The 19604-nt window shown below is 50.7% G+C and overlaps 1 protein-coding gene across 1 annotated transcript in view; it reads left to right on the top strand.

Annotated features, from left to right (window-relative positions):
- LOC142019263 (uncharacterized) overlaps nucleotides 1-19604 on the top strand; it is a 198363-nt gene that overhangs the window by 166627 nt on the left and 12132 nt on the right. The window lies entirely within an intron of this gene.

The raw sequence follows: 19604 nt of genomic DNA, 5'->3' as shown, positions 1-19604 counted from the left end.
GTTGACTGGGGAATCCTCCCCTGTGGAACTGTAGAAATCACTTACCCGATGGCCGTGTGGAAGGAGGGGAAGTAGTATGGCCTGTGGCTGGGTGAGCAGAGCTGCAGGAAGAAGAGAGAAGGAATCTCGGAGATGGGGAAGGCGGCTGACACTGAACTGCAGAGCTCAGGACACACTGTTTTACATCAGTATCAAGAGTGGACAAAATGGGTGTGTCTGTTTAAAAAGTAAGTGGAAATTCTTTCACTGTCTCACCTGGTGCTTCTGCCTCGTTACCAGGCCTCTCCATTCTCCTTACGGAGCTTCATCATTCAATGGGCTCCACTGAAGCATGAGAGGAGTAAGAGTCCTGGAAAGTCCACACCAGATTTAGGGGTTGACATGTTGTGGGTCTGGGGTTTTTGTAATTTCTCATCATCTTCATCCAGAGCCCACTTGCCTCACTGCCCCTATAGGGTCACTCTCGGACTCTCTTGAAATTCAGTGTGTTCATAGTTCCCTTCCACCCTCTATGGCCTGTGTCTATAAGCCCACAGAAAATCCCGTAATCTCCACCTCCAGAAACATTAGTTGACTGGCTCAACATTTGTTGATTTGATGCTAACACTTTTGTTGGAACTGCCTCGGACAGCATCTAGAGTCCTCTAGATTGTGGCCAACGATCTTGCTCCTTGATGGCCCAAAAGAGAGAAGAGCAATTCATTTGGGGCCACTGAACTCTATTCCATGCATGCACACACCGGAGCTACAACTACACTGGTCCCTCCTTTTCGAAAGGGGCATGCAAACGCAGTGGATTGAAAATGCAAATGGGGCACTAAATTGCATATTCAGAGCCCTCATTTGCATAATGTTGACCACTCACTGTTCTGGAAGAGCTGCTTTCAAAATGCAAACAGCCATGTAGACGGGGTCCATTTGAAAGGAAGCCCTGCTTTTGAAAGCTCCCTTTTCTCAGTAAGCTAGCATGTCATTCGCATTTTCAATCTGCCGTGTTTACATGCCCCTTTCGAAAGGGAGGAGCCAGTGTAGATGTAGCCCTGAAGGGGACAATAGATCAAGGTCTCTCTGTTTTCTATATGACTCCAGGCTCTGCGTTTGTGCCAGTGGGGGAGTTGATTCCCTCTTCACTAACACTTCAATGCAGCTCTCCTACATTTGAGAGCATGTTTGCAACATACAGAACGTTCAGGCAACTGAAATACAGGAGAAGTCTCAGGTGTTACCTGACCCTTTGGCTCACTTGCCATGAACTTGGCATCCTGACTGAAATGAAATCCCATTTGTAACAGTGATGAAGCAGTTCCTGCTGCTCGCACACTGCATTACTAGACTATGGGACTGTAGGCGCCCGGGGCTATGGCAGTGCCCATAGCTCCGGATGGGACTGCAGCCGCACCGGCTGTCCTGGGAAGCCCAGCCCTCAATTTAGGGCAGGGCGGCAGCACAAGGGTTACAGCACAGGCCCAGCCCCCATTCAGGGCGGGGCCACTGCACAAGGTTCTACAGAATAAGCCCAGCCCTCAGTTCAGGGCGGGTCAGCAGCCCATCAAGGAGGGGGGGGGGTAGCAGGCCTTCCCACACCACTGCGACCCGGCCTGGGGCCCTATGGGTTGCTTACATGTGACCCTGGCACTGGGGATCCAGGTCGCTCCACAGCACCATGGGTTTTGGTGCAGCGTTCCCTGGGCCACTTCCTACCCCCACCTCCATCGGGGCAGGGTCCCAGTCCACCTGGTCAGGGGGTCCCAAGGGGTTGGCCCCCCTCCAAATCATCTACCTTTGGGGCTCCGGCCAGTCGGTCATCTCCACATCATTGGGGTAGTTCGGTGGCAGTAGCACGGTGGGTCTGAGGCAATCGTGGGTCTGGGGGCTGCAGCGGTCTGCTGGAACTCCAGGGCAGGCCGCTCCTGGGTCCTCGTGGTTGCTAGCCCCCGCCTGTCTGGCTGGGCCTGGGGTTTCCTCCAAGGAGGGGGTCCTCCACCGGCGTGAGGGCCCTGGCAGGTCTGGGAAGTCCAGGTAGGTCCCCTGGGGCATCCAGATCCATAGCTGTCCTGGTTGGTCTGGGCCACTGGGGGCTTGCCCCTCCCGACCAGCTGGGCGGCAGCGGAATCTCTGCCCCTGGCATCCGGGAGCCCGCGAAGGCACTCCCTCCCAGCCTGGGGCCCAGGCTTTAATGGGTCCCGAGCTCTGACCTTGGCCCTTCTGGCTCCAGGCCCGCCCACCAGGGCCTCTGCGCAGCCTCCTCTGCCTCTGAGTCGGTGGGATGCCACAGCAGCTCACTACAGGGACCTTCTACAGCTCTGGCCATATCGCTGATGGACAATCCCAGTCCATACGTCCTCAGAATAAAACCGCAATCAGTGTCTTTCTAGGGAGATTAAAGTCCTACCCAGTGTTCATGGGTTGAAGAATAAATCTCCCTCGAATGATTTATTGAGCATGGGGGTAGAAAAATCTCCCTGTACGGGGCAGAATAGAGCTCCAACAACATACTTTGATTCTTTAATCTTTACTCCTCATGTGCTCTTGGCAGTCACTTGATAATGAGTAGGACATCTTCCTGTCACCCTCCTATTTGTGAGTCCATTGATGGCTGATCAGCCCAATTCTGGAGCAGCAGGTCTGATTACAGAAGGGGCAGATACTGGTAGCCATTGGAGGGGTGTGGGGCAGTTTTTGCTGCTCTTTTCTTCTTCTCTGCCTCTTCTCATCTGCATTTCAGTGGGACCTCTCATATTACGCCAACTCCTCAATGATTACCACTCTCCACTGGGAATGGTCCCGGGCAAGGTCCTCCCAGATGTCAACAACAATGCCACACTTTTTCATGTGTTCCTTCAGCATATCCTTTAATTGCTCCTCTGGCCCCCAGTGGTCCTCCATCTTTCCTCAACTCAGAAAACAGAATCTTTTTTGGGAGGTGCTGATCAGACATCCGGACCATGTGACCAGTCCAATGAGGTTGTTCGTAAATGACAATTGTTTCAATGCTGGTCATATTTATCTCTTCCAGGACACTAGTGTTCATGCATCTATCCTCCCAAGACATATCCTCCCAAGAGTTATGTCTCTGTGCTCATTAAGATGATGTAGTCTGTAGGTTCCCTTGCTGGTGGTGTGCAAAAAATTGTTGAAGCATGTTGTAAATTCTTTGCACTTGCAGAATTTCAAAAAGAATGTAGGCTGCTGGATGAATCCTTCTGGTCTTTTAATCCTCTGCACCAAGGAACACTGCCAATTAGAGTCAAGGAAATTGTAACAAGGAGTTTGCCGTCAAGTGCAATATTAAAGAGAAACGTTGAAGACTGAACTCCTCCTTGTAACTCTCCTTTTCACTTCTTAGTTAGGATAGTAAGGAACAGGACAGGTCCAACCCCAGAAATTATCAGTTGTCCACCATGGCAATGCCTGAGTGATTGAACCATTGCACAAATGATAATAAAAAAAGACATTGCCTGCTCAGCAAAGGAAAGAGAGGAGACACTGACTGTCACTCTAGAAACTGTAGCAGGGTGAAGCCAGAAGGGAGGAAAAGGACTGTGTGCATTGCAAGCAGATGTTAATATGAGGGAGAATGGCTGGATGGGGCCTGCTGGTGGTCAGACAAACCCAGGATCAAACAGAATCTCTGTCTTCCTTAAAACAACTGAAAAGAATTTGTCTTGTTGAGTGCGTTCTTAGAATGGGAGCAGCCGCATGGCATGGCAGCAAGTGAAACCCTGTGTGTCTATTTCCATCTACCCTTCTGGCTCTCCCTCTGTGCAGGCAGCAGAGAACCCTAATGCTCAGTCTGTGGCAGAGGGTCCACTCCCTTGCAGCAAAGTTTCATAACCCATGAAGCGCCACGCCTCAGAGGCCAGGGGCAGACACAGAAGGGTGACTGCCTGTGCGGGAATGCTCATCCTAACATGAAAGTGAATTAGAAGAAATAATATCATCAGAGCATTTCACTCCTGTATCTGCCACTTTCCCATATGCCCTTATCCTACATTAACAATACCGCATGATCCCACCTCTCAGTAAGATTATTGTTAGTTCAATTTCCTTCCACTGTCCAATGGACACTATATATATTTTTTTCAATGGCAGCAATATCAAAACCTATTTGGGAAACTGGGCTTCTAAGTATCCCTCAATTATGTGGTTATGAGAATATGGGGAGAGTCTATCTGGTGTTCCTCATTAAGGGCTGCATAACCTTCGTGTGGGTGTCAGTCATCACAGCATCTGCTTGGTTGCATCAGACTTTAGGAATTAGGGGTCTGGTACATGTCGGCGAGGTTCTGTGGCCTACCATGTGCTGGATGTCAGACTAGACGGTCACAATGAGCCCTTCTGCCTTTGATCTCTTGTGTCTGAGCTAGTTGTGTTGCCCATGGTCCCTAAAGCAGAACACTCCGTCTGATCAGGGACAAGGCGTGATGTTACTCAGAGGAAAGGAATCTTAAGGCATGTTCTCTTTGCAAGTGATTGTTGGGGTCTTCAGAGGAGCTGTCAGTTGGCCCTTCCCCAGACTGGGCAGTAGAGATGCCTTTATAAATATACTTACTTCACAGTCGGTGTCTTCCTCACCCTGAGCTTGTCCTACAGCCCACAACAAAATGCAGTCGGTGGAGCTGTCATTCACACTAATTCATTTTCTGTCCCTGACTCCCTTCTTTTCCTCTGAAGAGCCCCATCACCTGGAAAAGTGGGTCCAAGGCTGAGGTCTTGAGCACTCTCAGAGTATTTTAAACACAGAGCTGATGAGACTCTAAGCAGGACACGCACCTTGGGCTGTGGAAGTTTTGTTCTCTGACCCCCACACTGCCCAAACAGTGGACTTTAGCTTCATGAAGTGCTGAAGTCTCAGATGAGGGGGAAGCTGACCTGGAATTACAGGCTGTGTGAGTATAAATATGACTGTGTGACATATAAGGAGCCTTCAGCCAGGTTAAGAAGTACATGAGGGGCTGGAAGGTTGCAGCAATTTGTCTACAGGCCTGTGGGTCAGCCTCCAATTGAGACTTCATTCTAAACAACATGGAAACAACAAAATATTAACAGTGGGTGGGGCATTAGGAGTCGTTGCCTAGTCATGTAGGGTGGGAAAAACCAGCATGTTTGTTATGGGGTCCTCTATGTAAAATAACAGACATCCCAGTGGGTTCCTGATAGTAAGTTATCAGTAATCAAAGGAGTTAGCGATGGTGCTGTAAGCAGGAAACCCACTGCAAATGAGTCGCCGCATCTACATGTGCATGCTACTTCGAAGTAGCGGCGCCAACTTCGAAATAGCGCCCGTCACGGCTACACATGTTGGGCGCTATTTCGAAGTTAACATTGACCTTAGGCGGCGAGACGTCGAAGTCGCTAACCCCATGAGGGGATGGGAATAGCGCCCTACTTCAACGTTCAACGTTGAAGTAGGGAATGTGTAGTCCTTGCGCGTCCCGCAACATCGAAATTGCGGGGTCTTTCATGGCGGCCATCAGCTGCGGGGTTGAGAGACGCTCTCTCCAGCCCCTGAGCTGAATGGTGGCCACATGGAGCGGCCCCTTAAAGGTCCCCGCCCCCTGCCTTCCTGTGCAGGAAGCTGAAAGAGCGTGCAGGCAGCAGCAGTAACACGCAGCTAGCCTGCCTGCTCTTCTGCAGCCAGAAAACCCCCCCAGAGCTGCGATGGCTGCCCCCCAGCGCCCACAGGGGACCCCTCCCAAGGGGACCCAGGGCTCACAGCCCAGCAGCCAGGTGGGGAAGCAGCAGCGGGGCCCTTCCTGGACAGAGGCCGAGCTTAGGGACCTGCTGGGGCTCTGGAGTGAGAAGGAGGTGCTCCAGGTAATGGGGAGCAAGAGGAGGAACGCGGATGCGTTCGCTCAGCTTGCCGAGGGCCTGGCCATCCGGGGTCACCCTGCCCGCACTCCAGATCATGTACGCAGTAAAGTGAAGGAGCTGCGGCAGGGTTACAACCGGGCCCGGGATGCGGCCGGCCGATCTGGGGCCGCCCCCGTCACTTGCCCCTTTTACAGGGAGCTCAGGGACATCCTGGGCCCCCGGCGCACCTCCTCCCCTCCGGCCACTCTTGATACCTTGGCCGAGGAGCCCCAGCAGGCCCCGGAGGCGGAGTCCGCCCCGGAGGCAAGCCCCGCACCCTGGGAGCACCCCCAGGAGCCCACCCCAGGGGCACCGGAGGAGGAGGAGAGGGACTCCTCCTCCAGCGACACCGGCCTCCAGATAATGCTGCCGTCCTAGAGCTCCAGCCGGGTGTCCGCCCCCCGGGTGACCCCCGACCATGGGAGTGGACCGTCAGGTATGTACCCCCCCGGTGCACACCCCCGGGGTTGAGGGGCGGGGGTAAGAGATATGACCAGGGCCCTCCACATGCCCAGATGGCCATGGCCCCAAGGACAGCAGTGGCATGTCCCTCAGAAGAGTGCATCAGCCCCTGCCCACCCCCCACAGCACGACAGTGCCATGCCCCATCCCCGGGGCTGGGGGGAGCGGAATCTCTAGGGTCCCCCGGATGGAGGGGGTGGGACACCCAGCAGCAGCAGCAGCAGCAGCAGCAGCAGCAGCAGCAGCATGTGATGGAGTGGGGGGATGCAAATGCGAGACTCAGGCTAGATATGAAAAGCAAGCTGAATAGCTCCCAGTGGCTAAGGATGATCCTGGGGCTACAACTGGCAGGTAACACCTCTGCCCTGAACAAAGAGGAGGGAGAAGCCGAGCTGGGTTTGAATCGGGGGCGGCAGTTAGAGGCTAGAGGAAGGGAGAGCTAGAAGGCAGCCAGCCTGAGGAGGGGGAAAGCTACACCCCAGAGGGGCACCCCTCGGGGTCTTCTCCCCAGGACGGGTTGGAAGGACTGTCTCTGACTGCTGTACTGTCGCTTCTGTGAGAAACTGGGCATCTGTTGCCTAATAAACCTCCTGTCGTACCTGCTGAGTGAGTGAGAGTCACTCCTGCCAGCGGACGGGGTGCAGTGCAGGGGGACCCCTGAATCCCATCACAGCAGCATCTCCCGGGGACGGGGATGGGGAACCTGCAGCAGAGGGGTGGGGGGACAAGGGCCACGGCTCGGGGCCCACACTAATGGCTGTCTCCACTCTTCTTCCCCCACTCCTGTGTTCCGCAGCTGCACCATCGGAAGGGCCGGGAGCACTGGTGAGGTGTCAGTGGTCCCGGAAAGCCCTCCGGGGCCATCACTCCAGGCCAGCCCCTTGGCGGAGGACCAACCGGCCCCACGGCGGGGAAGACGGTGGACCCAGCACCAGCAGCTGACGGCGACGGACCCCCAGCTGCTGGCCCTCTACCGTCGGCAGCTGGAGGTCGCCAAGCAGCGGTTGCAGGTGGAGGAACGCCGCCTCCAGCTGCAGGAGTGGGCACTGGCCTGGCGCCAGGAGGCATGGGGGGCCTACATGCAGATCCTCAACCGCATCGCGGACTCCCTGGCCCCACAGGCCGTGCCGGCCGCCGCAGCACCCGCCCTGCCTGCTCCACCTGCTGCTCCACCCGCTGCTCCAGCTGCTGCACCGTCCGCTGTCGCACCACCACCCGCCACCGAGGGCCGTTCCACCGAGGGGGACCTGGGGCCAGCTGACACTCGCCGGCCATATCTCCCGGTCCGCCTGGCCCCCAGCCAGCCCCGGCCAGGGCTGCAGCCAAGGCGGGGATCCCCGCCGCCCACCCCCAGCGCTGGACTGTAGGGGTGTGGGGCCCAGGACGTGGCCCCCCTTTCCCCCTTTGTATATATTCCCCCCAGTTTATTGTTATTTTGTTGTAAATAGTTTGTATATTTGACCCGTTACTATGCTGATCCTTACCCCTCCCATGTAAATAGTTCTCCCCTTCCTTGTCTTCCCCTTTCATGTTATCCCGATTTTTATAATGTATATATATTTATCAGTTGGATTTCCCCTGTACATAGTTAGTTTGTGTTGTTAATAATAATAATAATAATAATAATAATAATAATAGTTCTAGTAAAGATGTTTGAGTTGACAAACAACTGTCTGCTTTTATGTTTACAAGAAAAGTGGGGGATGTGTGCTCCTGGGTGCTCTGTGGTGTGGGCGTAGGGGCAGGGAGTGTTGTGGAGGATGGGGGGGGTGCAGTGGGGGGCCTGCCAGCGTTCACCCCGTGGCCTCATTGAACTGGGCCCGCAGGGCCTCCCAGACCCGGGTCCCTTCGGGGTCCACCTGGCGACTGGGGGGCAGCGGGTGGCTGCACATCGGCCCTGCCGGCCTCCACAGCCCAGCTGTGAAAGAAGGCCTCCCCCTTGCTCTCCACCAGGTTGTGTAGGGCGCTGCACGCACCCACAATCTGGGGGATGTTGGTGGGGCCCGCATCAAGGCGGGTGAGGAGACACCTCCAGCGCCCTTTGAGGCGGCCAAATGTGCGCTCCACCACCTGGCGCGCGTGGTTCAGGCGCTGGTTGAAGCACTCCTGGCTGGCAGACAGATGGCCCGTGTACAGGTGCATGAGCCAGGGCCGGAGGGGGTATGCCGCATCTGCAATGACGCAGAGAGGCATGGTGGTGTCCCCCACAGGGATCTCCCGCTGGGGGATGTAGGTCCCCGCCTCCAGCCGGCGGCACAGGCCCGAGTTCTGGAATACCCGGGCGTCGTGGGTGCTGCCAGGCCAGCCCACATAAACGTCCTGGAAACAGCCCTGGCTGTCCACCAAGGCCTGGAGGACCACTGAGTGGTAGCCCTTCCGGTTTATGTAGTGTCCTCCACTGTGTTCCGGGGCGTGGGTGGGGATGTGAGTCCCATCCAGAGCCCCGAAGCAATTGGGGAAGCCCAGGGTGGCAAAGCCCGTGATGGTGGCCTCCGGGTCCCCAAGCCTCACGAGCCTGTGGAGGAGCAGGGCATTGATGGTGCGGACAACCTGCAGGGGAAGCACATGGGAGAGCACCAATGAGGGGTGTGCAGGGTGTGTGTGGCCCTCCCCTGCCAGGGCCCCCCTCCCCTCCCCTCCCCTGCCAGGGCTCCCCTCCCCGCCCTCCCTCCGTGGGTCCTCTTACCTCCATGAGGACAGCCCCGATGGTGGCCTTGCCAATGCCAACCTGCTGGCCCACAGATCGGTAGCTGTCTGGAGTGGCCAGCTTCCAGACAGTGATGCCAACCCGTTTCTCGACGCTGAGGGCACGCCGCATGGCGGTGTCCTGGTGCCTCAGTGCGGGGGTGAGCCACTGGCATAGCTCCAGAAATGTCTGTCAGCTCATCCGAAAGTTCTGGAGCCAGCGGTCATCGTCCCACTCTCCGAGCACCAGCCGCTCCCACCAGTCAGTGCTGGTGGGTAGCTCCACAGCCGTCGGCGTGTGAGGTGGGGGGGGCGGCGGGGTGCTGCAGGGTTGGGGGTTGAGTCCTCCTCCCCTGCGGGCAGCTCCTCCTCTGTGGCAAGGAGGTGCTCAGCTGCCTCCTGCATGGCATCGAGCAGGGCGAGCACTGCTCCTGCAGGGGCAGCTGTGTGGACCTCTGGATGCTGCTGCTGCTGCTGCTGCTGCTGCTGCTGCTGCTGCTGCTGCTGCTGGGGGTCCATGACTGCATCGCTCGAAGTGTGTGTGCCTATGGCTCTGTAGACCGCGTGCTGTGCAGGCTGCGTGTGTCTGGGAGGGGCCCTTTAAGGGAGCGGCTAGCTGTTGCCCCGGAAGTGCTAGTCCGCCCTGTGACCCTGTCTGCAGCTGTTCCTGGCACCCTTATTTCTATGTGTGCTACTTTGGCGTGTAGACGTTCCCTCGCAGCGCCTATTTTGATGTGGTGCTGCGCAATGTCGACGTTGAACATCGACAGCACCAGCCCTGGAGGAGGTGTAGACGTTATTCATTGAAATAGCCTATTTCGATGTCGCTACATCGAAATAAGCTACTTTGATGTAGCGTGTACGTGTAGACGTAGCTTCTTTGTGGCATCTAGAGACATATCTAGCTTAGTTACACCATCACAGGGTCCTCACCATATCACCTATGCCATCAAAGGCTCATTCACCTGCCCATCTACGAATGTGACATATGTCATCGTGTGCCAGCAATGCCCCTCTGCCATATTCATTGGACAGACCAGACTGTCTCTGTGAAAGAGACGAAATGGACACACATTGGATACCTGGAATGGTAACAGTCAACAGCCAGTGAGGGAGCACTTTAACCTCCCTGGACACATGGTTCCTGACTTACAAGTTGTCATTCTTAGGCAAAAAACCCTTCAAAAATGGAATGCCACATGGAACCTCTCAGCAAATTTGACACCTCAAAATGGGCTTGAATAGAGATATGGAATGGCTCGCATTTCCATAGGTAACTTCCCCCTCAGGCACACTCACCTCCTCATCATTGTTGGAGGTGGGCCTCATCCACCCTGATATAATTAGCACAGATTCTGCACTCCCACAGCTACCACTTGGAAACCTTCATCTCTCTACCCCTGTCTTTCTCTCACTTCAGGCACTTGAGGAAGCTTAGGAAAGTATCTCACAAAAGCTTACACCTTAATAAATTTGCTTGTCTTTAAGGGTCACAGGCCTCTAAAATAGCTGCCATTCAGCAACTCATTAACAAACTCTTCCTGATGTGAAGCTGAGCCCTGACATGAGCTGAAACTAATGATAGGTGTGTCTGGACTTGGGAACTTTATTCTGGAGGGAGTGGTTACATGTCATTCCGAACAGGTTTTAGCTCCATAAAAGGGCAATGCACAGGCTGTTATGTGTGTGGTAGATAGGGTCGGCCCTGCTTTAGGCAGGGGACTGGACTTGATGACCTCCTGAAGTCCCTTCCAGCCGTAAGATTCTATGATTCTATGTGTTCAGCCCTGCCTTGCCTACCTAAGTGTTTGTGATCATAGGGTCTTCTCTACAGACTATTATACAGCCAAAGCCAAACACAAATAGGAAAATGTTCGTGCATTTAAAGACTATTCATAATTGTCCTTACATCACAGAATCAAAGGGCTGGAAGGGACCTCAGGAGGTCATCTAGTCCAGCCCACTGCTTCAAGCAGGATCAACCCCCACTAAGTCATCCCAGCCAGGACCTTGTCCAGCCGGGACTTAAAAACCTCAAGGGATGGAGAATCCACCACCTCTTTAGCCAACGCATTCCAATGCTTCACCACTCGCCTGGTGAAGTAGTTTTTCCTAATATCTAACCTACACCTCTCCCTCATCAACTTCAGACCATTACTCCTTGTTCTGCCATCTGACACCACTGAGAACAGTTTCTCACCCTCCTCTTTAGAGCTCCCCTTCAGGAAGTTGAAGGCTGCTATTAAATCACCTCTAAGTCTTCTCTTCTGGAAACTAAACAAGCCCAAATCACTCAGCCTAACTTCATAGGTCTTGTGCTCCAGACCCTTGATCATTTTTGTTGCCCTTCGTTGCACCTGCTCCAGCAAATCCATATCCTTTTTTACTGGGGGACCCAAAGCTGGACACAATATTCCAGATGTGGTCTCACCAGTGCCGAATGAAGAGGAATAATTACTTCTCTAGATCTGCTCGAAATGCTCCTCCTAATGCACCCTAGTATGCCATTAGCCTTCTTGGCTACAAGGGCACACTGTTTACTCATATCCAGCCTTTCATCCACCATAACCCCTAGGTCCCTTTCCATTGTACTGCTGCTGAGCCAGTTGGTCCCCAGCCTGTAACAATGCTTGGGATTCTTCCACCCCAGGTGCAGGACTCTACACTTCTCCTTATTGAACCGCATCAGATTTCTTTTGGCCCAGTCCTCCAATTTATCCAGGTCACTATGGATTCTCTCTCTACCCTCCAACGAATCTACCTCTCTCTACTTTTGTGTATCTGCAAACTTGCTGAGGGTGCAATCCAGTCCCTCATCCAGGTCATTAATAAAGATGTTGAATCCACTGGCCCCAGAACCAAACCTTGCGGCACTCCACTTGAAACAGACCACCATCCAGATATTGAGCCATTGACCACTACCCATTGGGCCCAACCATCAAACCAGCTTTCTATCTATCTTTCAGTCCAAGGATCCAATCCATATTTCCTTAATTTATGGACAATAATGTTGTGGGAGACCGTATCAAAAGCCTTGCTGAAGTCAAGGTATATCACATCCACTGATTTCCCCATGTCCACAGAGCTTGTTACCTCGTCATAGAAGCTAATCAGATTGGTCAGGCAGGACTTGCCCCTGGTGAATCCATGTTGGCTACTTTTGATCACTTTCCCCTCTTCCAAGTGCTCCAAAATGGATTCCTTGAGGATTCCCTCCATTATTTTCCCAGGGACTGAGGTAAGGAACTTTTCAAAAATTACTTTTTGATACTCATCACAGTGCCTGAACTCAAGTAGCAACTTACTCTGATGATTCTAAACAATGGCCACAACTTTTAGCCGAGACTACACACTGGGGAATAGGTAAATATTATCTCTCTTTTAAAGATGGAAAAACAGGCTCAGTTTTGATAGGTATTAGGATATTCTTCAGCCAGAAAATAAATCAATCTATTTATAGTAGTAATATTATCTGCACTACGGTGCAATTGAAGGTCTGCTGTAGTTGATAGGGGTCTTCATGGAATGTAAGTGGTTTTAAATTAGGCCCCTCGATAACATCCTGCCATGCTTTCATGGATCTCAGAATGCCAAGCAATAATTAGCTCAGAACTTTTGAAATGCTTATCATTATTCGCATTTTCAAGAGGAACAGAGTGAGGCGCTCAAAGGTCAATGATTGCTGCAATCAAAGCCTGAACTGAGGGAGGAGTTTTGTTTAATCCCTCATCTACCCACTAGAGCCCAAGTTAATAAGAATCCCTGCTGGCCCCATAACTGTAGTTCAGCCCTGTCACACAGGCCCACAACGCAGGCATTTCCTGAAAGCTTAAATCTGATTAAAGTCAGTGGGATTCTGTATTTTGTCAGAACATGCTAGTGAGCAGAGAACTGATGACAGTACAGTTGGACTAACCCTCCCATGGACGCACTGCTAGAATTCAGAACCTGGTGCATTACAAACTTTTTATTTATTCCTCCTTTGTTATATGGGAGTAGTGTGACAGGGCCAGAGGAAACGATTTAAGCACTCACTAACCAATGGAGTGAAACTCCTGTGGAGCCACAGCTCCGTATATAACTTAAGCAATTACATCACAGTGGGCATTGGAGGATATTCATGTCTATCAGAAGTCTGTATGTCAAGTCCCAAGCTACGTGAGGTCCACAGATGTCTCCAAAATTGCTGCAGCATCGCACTGTGCCAACTACCATTTCCCAAAGGCCAAGCTGAGCACTGATGTGAGCTCGATGCCCCAGCAGCAATGGCGCTGACAGCTGCCGTTGGCCTCAGGGCAAGGTGGGAAGCAGGGTCTGGCTCCACCCCATGGAAGGGGCAGGGCAAGAGCAGAATGGGAGGGAACAAGAGCAGTCAGCTCTCACAGCTGCCCAGACCACAGTGCTGGCCCCCCCACAACAGCCGGAGCAGGGTTGCTGCGGCACTTCAAAGGGACCTGGGGGCAACTGTCTCTTTTGCCCCCTCATCAGTGGGCCTGCCCAATAATTGTGTGTGGGCCAGATGGTGTCATAACAAAAGAAGAACTGACAGCTAGGTAAATAATAAGCAGTCCTGTAGTGCCTTGCAGACAAACACATTACTCAGGTCATGAGCTTCCATGGGTGAGACCCACTTACCAGATGAATGGAGGTGTTAGTAGGTGCTAACTCCCAAAAAGGCGGCATAATGAGCCTGATGTACATGTGCATCCCTGCTTGGCCTGCCCAAATGTTTGTGGTTTATCTTGTCCTCTGCAACCCAGAAAAAGAAGAAAAGCCCAAACATCAAGGAGACCTCAGGATGAGTCTGGTTTAGCTCACCTGAGAGAGGCTTTTTTTTTGCAGTCTTGGAGCTTATGATCATCAGCAGACAGACCTTTGCACAAGCAGCAGAAAACACCCATTTCTACTGCGTGCGTCTGCATTCAGCACCAAATTCATTTATAGCAATTTATGATATCTGCGACTAAAGTTAACTTTAGAGGAGTTTAAAAGCGGAGCCTGAGAATCAGAAGACCTGGGATCTCATTGTAGTTATTCTCCTGGTTGTGTGTGACTTCCCAAAGGTACTTAACAGAGAGATCCTAGAGACAGCATGGGGATAAAGTTGAACCACCTAGTTAGTGCCTTCTGTTTTGCTAAAGTATGGGGGAGTTCATCCCCAAGCTGTACCGGTACAGGGGATCCAAATAATTAATTTGTGCTATGGGGATGCATTGAGTGTAGAGTTAAATTCAATTTGATCACTGGGAGGGGGATATAGTCTGATATATGAATAGGGTGACCATATTTCCCTGTGTGAAACATGGGACACCTGGTAAAATTGCTTGGAGTTAAGTGAGTTCAATGGCAATCCATTAGAACTACATGGTACAAACATTCAATTTAACATTAAGTTGGCTGAGCCCCCATTTGAACCATATACAGCATTACCTCAACAAAACCAGGTAAAAAGGAAAAATATAGACTTGCAATTAAGTGGTTATTGCTCTATAGAAGTGCTCGCCTTGTCCTCATCTCGCTCTCCTCCAGAGTGCAGGCTGGCAGTGTGAGGGCTGGTAGTGAGAGAGAGAGGCGCAGGAGCCAGAATGGGGGCTGGGGGAATGTGGGGGAGGGCTGGGGGGTATGTGAGCGAGCTGCTAGAAATCAGGGCTGGGTGTGTGTGCACAGGAGGGCAGGAGTCAGGGATAGGGGGCAGGAGTCAGGACAGGAGGCTGGGAGCATGGAGGAGCCCTAGGGCTGGGTTCTGGAACAGTGTAAGCCATTTGATATTTTTGTAGCAGCATAAAAAGAGAATGAAACCTACTAGGACAATTTAACACAACCTTTCTCTGCCCCAATTTAAATGTCACTGGAATCAGTGAATTTGCAACATAAATTATGGTGTCTGTTTGTTTCCTAGTTACTGCCTATGGACCACCCTTTCCTCCCCAGCTCTGTGGTCCTGGCTTAGCTAGCTCCCCCATTCCCCAGAGCAGGTATCTGGAGTGTGGAAGGGGGCTCAGCCTGGTCCACTGATGGATGGGGGACAAATGGGGCAAGTGACCAGGAGCTAACGCAATTTAAAAGGGTTTGAAAGCTCCAGACCCTCTTAAATTGCTCGGGTAGGTGTGGCAGGTGGAACCCCCGCTGTGGGGAGGCGAGGCCCTGCTCCATTCTTTCTGCATCTTCCTTCCCCTACAGGCCAGGGCCACAGCTCTCCACTCTTTGCGAGGAGGTGGAAAAAGGTGAGGTGATGGGAGGTATAGGGTGGGTGTATGGAGTCCAGCTGCCCCACTTTGCATAGGTGTTAAGGGTTTAGAAGGGAAAGAATTCTTTTGACAATATAATCTTCTGGAGTTTTGTAACTATCTGAAACTGCTCAATATTTTTTTTTAAATATTCTGTTAGTTTACTAATTGATGCATGGTGAATTAAAACCTGGAAGAACTTTAACAAAGATCCTGTTTGTTTGACTTTTCAGTTAGAGTTGGATTTCCAGGTAAGTGTTTTCCATCAAGTTTAGCATTTGTTTGGGAAGAAATATTTGAACCATTAGCGTAAGGAGCTGTCTCGTTCAAATGCAGGATGCTGCTTTGCAACATATGGGACAAACAGCCTGTTTTTTAAAAAAAAAGTCAGGTTGCTCTCCAGGGAGCTAAAAAATGGGACAGTCCCAGCTAAAATGGGATGGATGGTCACCTTCCATACTGATTACTTAAGAATTTCCAGTTTTCTCTCTGAGCTTTGATAGGTTCTTGTCCCAAGAGTAGCCCCAGTACTATTAAAGCTATTGTTTAATTGGGAGCCCCAATGTGCACAGTTGCAAGATTCACAATTTAGGAACCCATCTGTTTTTACAATAGTTTATGCATTTAGTAAAGGTACAAATGCTCTCACCCAACAAGACAGAAGGAGGCAAGATAGAATGTACATCTGCACATCCACAGACTCGCACCTTCCCTTGGAGACCAACCGGAGCTATGTGTTTTGAGGTATTTTTTGTTTTGTTTTTAGTTGTTTTGCTTTTTGTTTTTGGTCCTTGGCAAGCCTTGAGAGAAGAGGCAGCTGAATTGCTTAGACTCTGGGTCCGTACTTGGCGTGGGAGAGATGAATTACTTGTGGTTGCCAGAATATATGCTGACTTTCCCTGTAGCAGGGGAGCACTTGACCTCCAACTCCTTTTCTGCTCCACATCTTTCTGCCCCCTCCACCTTGGAACCTCTTGCACATTGCAGGACTGCTGTTCACAGCAGGCGGGAGGCTCTGGAGGGACAAGTAAATTGACTAATTGGTCTGCTGCTGAGCAAGAGGCTCTGGGAGAAGGGAAGAGCTTGACAGGCAGCGTTTGCTAAGCACCCACCAAGTTTTCTCTGTGGGTGCTCCTCTCCCAGACTGTGCATGGAGTCAGTGCCTATTGTTGCAGGGGTGTATTGGCAGCAGTGGAGTGCGGGGAGCTGATGGAATTGTTAGCTCAGGTGCATGGACAGGAGCCCTTGCGTCCAGTTGCTGATAATTACTGGCCAGGAAATCTGCCTCTGCCCCCGACACTAGCATGAAACTTTCTCCCTGCACCTCACAAATATTATGAAGAATACAGCAGGTCACAATGTCAAGGGTAATGTTTTCTTCACTGAGGTCTAACCGGATCAGACAGCACCTGAACCTGGATTTTAAGTGGCCAAAGGCACATTCTACTGCCATTCTGCACCTGTTCAGCCTGTAGTTGAAGAGGTCCTTACTGGGATCCAGGGTGCCTGTGTATGACTTCATGAGCCAAGAGAACCAGGGGTAAGTAGAGTCACCTAGAATCATTTTGGGCATGTCCACATCCCCTATGTTGATTTTCTGGACTGGAAAGAAAGTACCACTCTGGAGCCTTCTAAACAGAGCAGAATTCCTGAAGATTCTTGTGTTATGCACTTTTCCTCACCACCCCATGTTGATGTTGGTGAAACAACTTTTGTGATCCACCAACACCTGCAACATGATAGAGAAGTACCTTGTGGTTAATGTACTCTGAGGTCTGGTACCAGGATGGGGTTGTGTATTCCATCTATGGCCCCACTGCAGTTAGGGAACTCCATGGCAGCAAATCCATCCATTATGTCCTGCCCATTCCCCAGTGTCATTGTCTTTTGCAGGATAAGCTTATTTATTGCCTTGGCAACAGCCCCCATGGTAGATTTGCCCATGCCAAATTGATTTCCCACTGACCAGTAGCTGTCTGGCATTGCAAACTTCCACAGAGCAATTGCCACAAGCTTCTCAGTTGTCAAAGCAGGTCTCATTCTGATGCTTCAGGGTGGGAGACAGCACTTCACAAAGCTCCATGAAAGTGGCCTTACACGTGGGTTTTGCAGCCACTGCTGACCGTCCCATGGCTGCAAAACGATGTGATCCCACTAGTCTGAGCTGGTTTTGTGGGTTCAGAACCTACTCTCCACTCTGTGCAGTGACTCCAGTGCTGCCAGCAACTCCAAGGTTCTATACTCCAGATGTTCATGTCCATCAGTGCCCCTGGCATCAATGATAGTGCATGGGGATTATGTTCAGCATGTACTGCATCACAGTGTGGGAAGTCATCACAAAACATTGCACCCAACTTTGAAGCATCTTGGGATACATGTTATTGTTTGTAATGGTGGGTGGCAGGCAATATAAAAGAGGCATGAAAACTCCCTTGTCCATTTGTTTTTATCAGGAAGTGGAAAGTGAGAGAAATGTCTTCTGGGATGATGACATCAGAAACCCAGACCCACTTGTGTCAACTTTTTTTTCCCATAAGACACTGGCACAAAATCTCAAAATGCAATGGATCTGCAGGAACTGTGGGATAGGTGCCCATAATGCACTGCTGCCACAGTTGAACTTAGGCAACTTGTGGGGACACACTAAATTAATATCATGAGAAGTTTCAGACACTCACATTCCACTTTATAAAATCTAAAGTTAAAAAGTCAGCTTCAATAAATGTCACTTTATTCCCAAATGTAGCCATACCCTAAGTATACAATTACATTTCAATTCTTTTCCAGGATTCCTGTTCTATTACTTTAGTTGAGAGGAGTGAAATCATTTTGAGATTTTTTTTATGCATAGTGGAACTGGCATCATTTTATTTGCCAGTCTTCTGAGTGAAGAATAAGTTTTATTTTATACTCTTGTTTAATATTTATCACAATTCTTGCAGTTATTTTATTTTTTCTTTTTTTTTTTCTATTCTACTCTGTCCCAGTGAGTACACTGAGATCTTACATTTAATCTATCACTTCTCTGCTGATTTTTGGACAGTATTTCTTAATTGAGCTAATATCTTTCACATGTCCTAAATTTATTTTCTCAAAGTGCTTCTGGGTCTATAATGTATTTTTAAATAGGTGACATAGAATATTTATATGATCCCACTTTTATTCCATGAACACTTAGTTTACTGTAACAGGTACCTTCTGTAGTTGTTCAGAAGTGTGATGTTCTGACAGGTCTCCTGCTCTGTCAATGCCGATAATCTTTTGGATGCTTGCCTACAATCCTGCTGTATATCAGATCAGCCCTCTGCAGGTAGCTACTCTGGTAGACTTCAAGAGACCCCCTCTAAGGACCACAAAATCTGATCTGGATTGAAGGTGTCAGATCAGGTTTATTGAAAATGAAGCATGGTCTTAGCTTCTCCAGACCAGATATCTATGGTTAGGCTAACACATGTATGCTAGTTACAATGGACCAGCTCAGTCAGTGCCAGGGCTGCAACAATGCCTCCTGGGCTAGGCAAAGAGTTAAGCTGAGGTCCCACAATTTTTACAGACTGTGATACCCAACTTATATATCATCGTACATGTCAATGACATATATTTTTACTTTCCCTTCTGGTTTCCTCCTGACATTTCAAAGTACTCCTATTCACCACAAATATTGAGTCTGTTCTGGTCTGGCTATGGTCTGAAGAAGTGGGTCTGTCCCACGAAAGCTCACCTAATAAACTATTTTGCTAGTCTTTAAAGTGCCACTTCACTGCTTTTTGTTTTGATAGTGTATAGACGAGCACGGCTTCCTCTCTGTTACTCTTCACCTGTTGTTGTGCTTTTACTCCTGATGTTTCAGACAAAATAAGATGATTCATCACTTTTGTCCAAGTATTTTCTTGTGTGCTAGGTTGGAGTGTCCTTGTACTGTCCTGTTGGAATGTACTTACAGGTTCCATATGTTTTAGCAATGCTAATGCTGAGTTCATGTCCTGGACATTGACTTACAGGCAAACATCTGCTCTTGACAGGGCCTGCCTGTTACTCACACTATAACTCTTGTTTTGAATCAGGCCTCAGGGCTTACACCAAGCCCATGCTTCAGGCTCTTTCCTTCTCCTACATCTCCTTGTCCCTGTGTTAGCCATCAAGACTTAATCTTGAGCTGGGGAATGTCCTCAGGCCTCTGTAGCCTAGGCCTTGGTTCAGGGTGAGACAACAAACACTGGCAGTTCACACAGGAATGAGTAGGCCCAGGCCTGGGTTCAGGAGAGGGCAGCAAACTGCTCAGGCCTTCTTTCAAGGTGGAGGGCTGACAAACACAGGCGTGTGCCTAGAACAGCAAGAGGGGGAGACTGACACCCACAGACAGGCCCACCCCTCCAC

The sequence above is a fragment of the Carettochelys insculpta genome, chromosome 11, assembly GCF_033958435.1.
Source record: "Carettochelys insculpta isolate YL-2023 chromosome 11, ASM3395843v1, whole genome shotgun sequence".
In the NCBI taxonomy this organism is placed as follows: Eukaryota; Metazoa; Chordata; order Testudines; family Carettochelyidae; genus Carettochelys; species Carettochelys insculpta.
The sequence above is the reverse complement of the archived record's forward strand: the minus strand, read 5'-3'. Positions and strand labels throughout refer to the sequence as shown.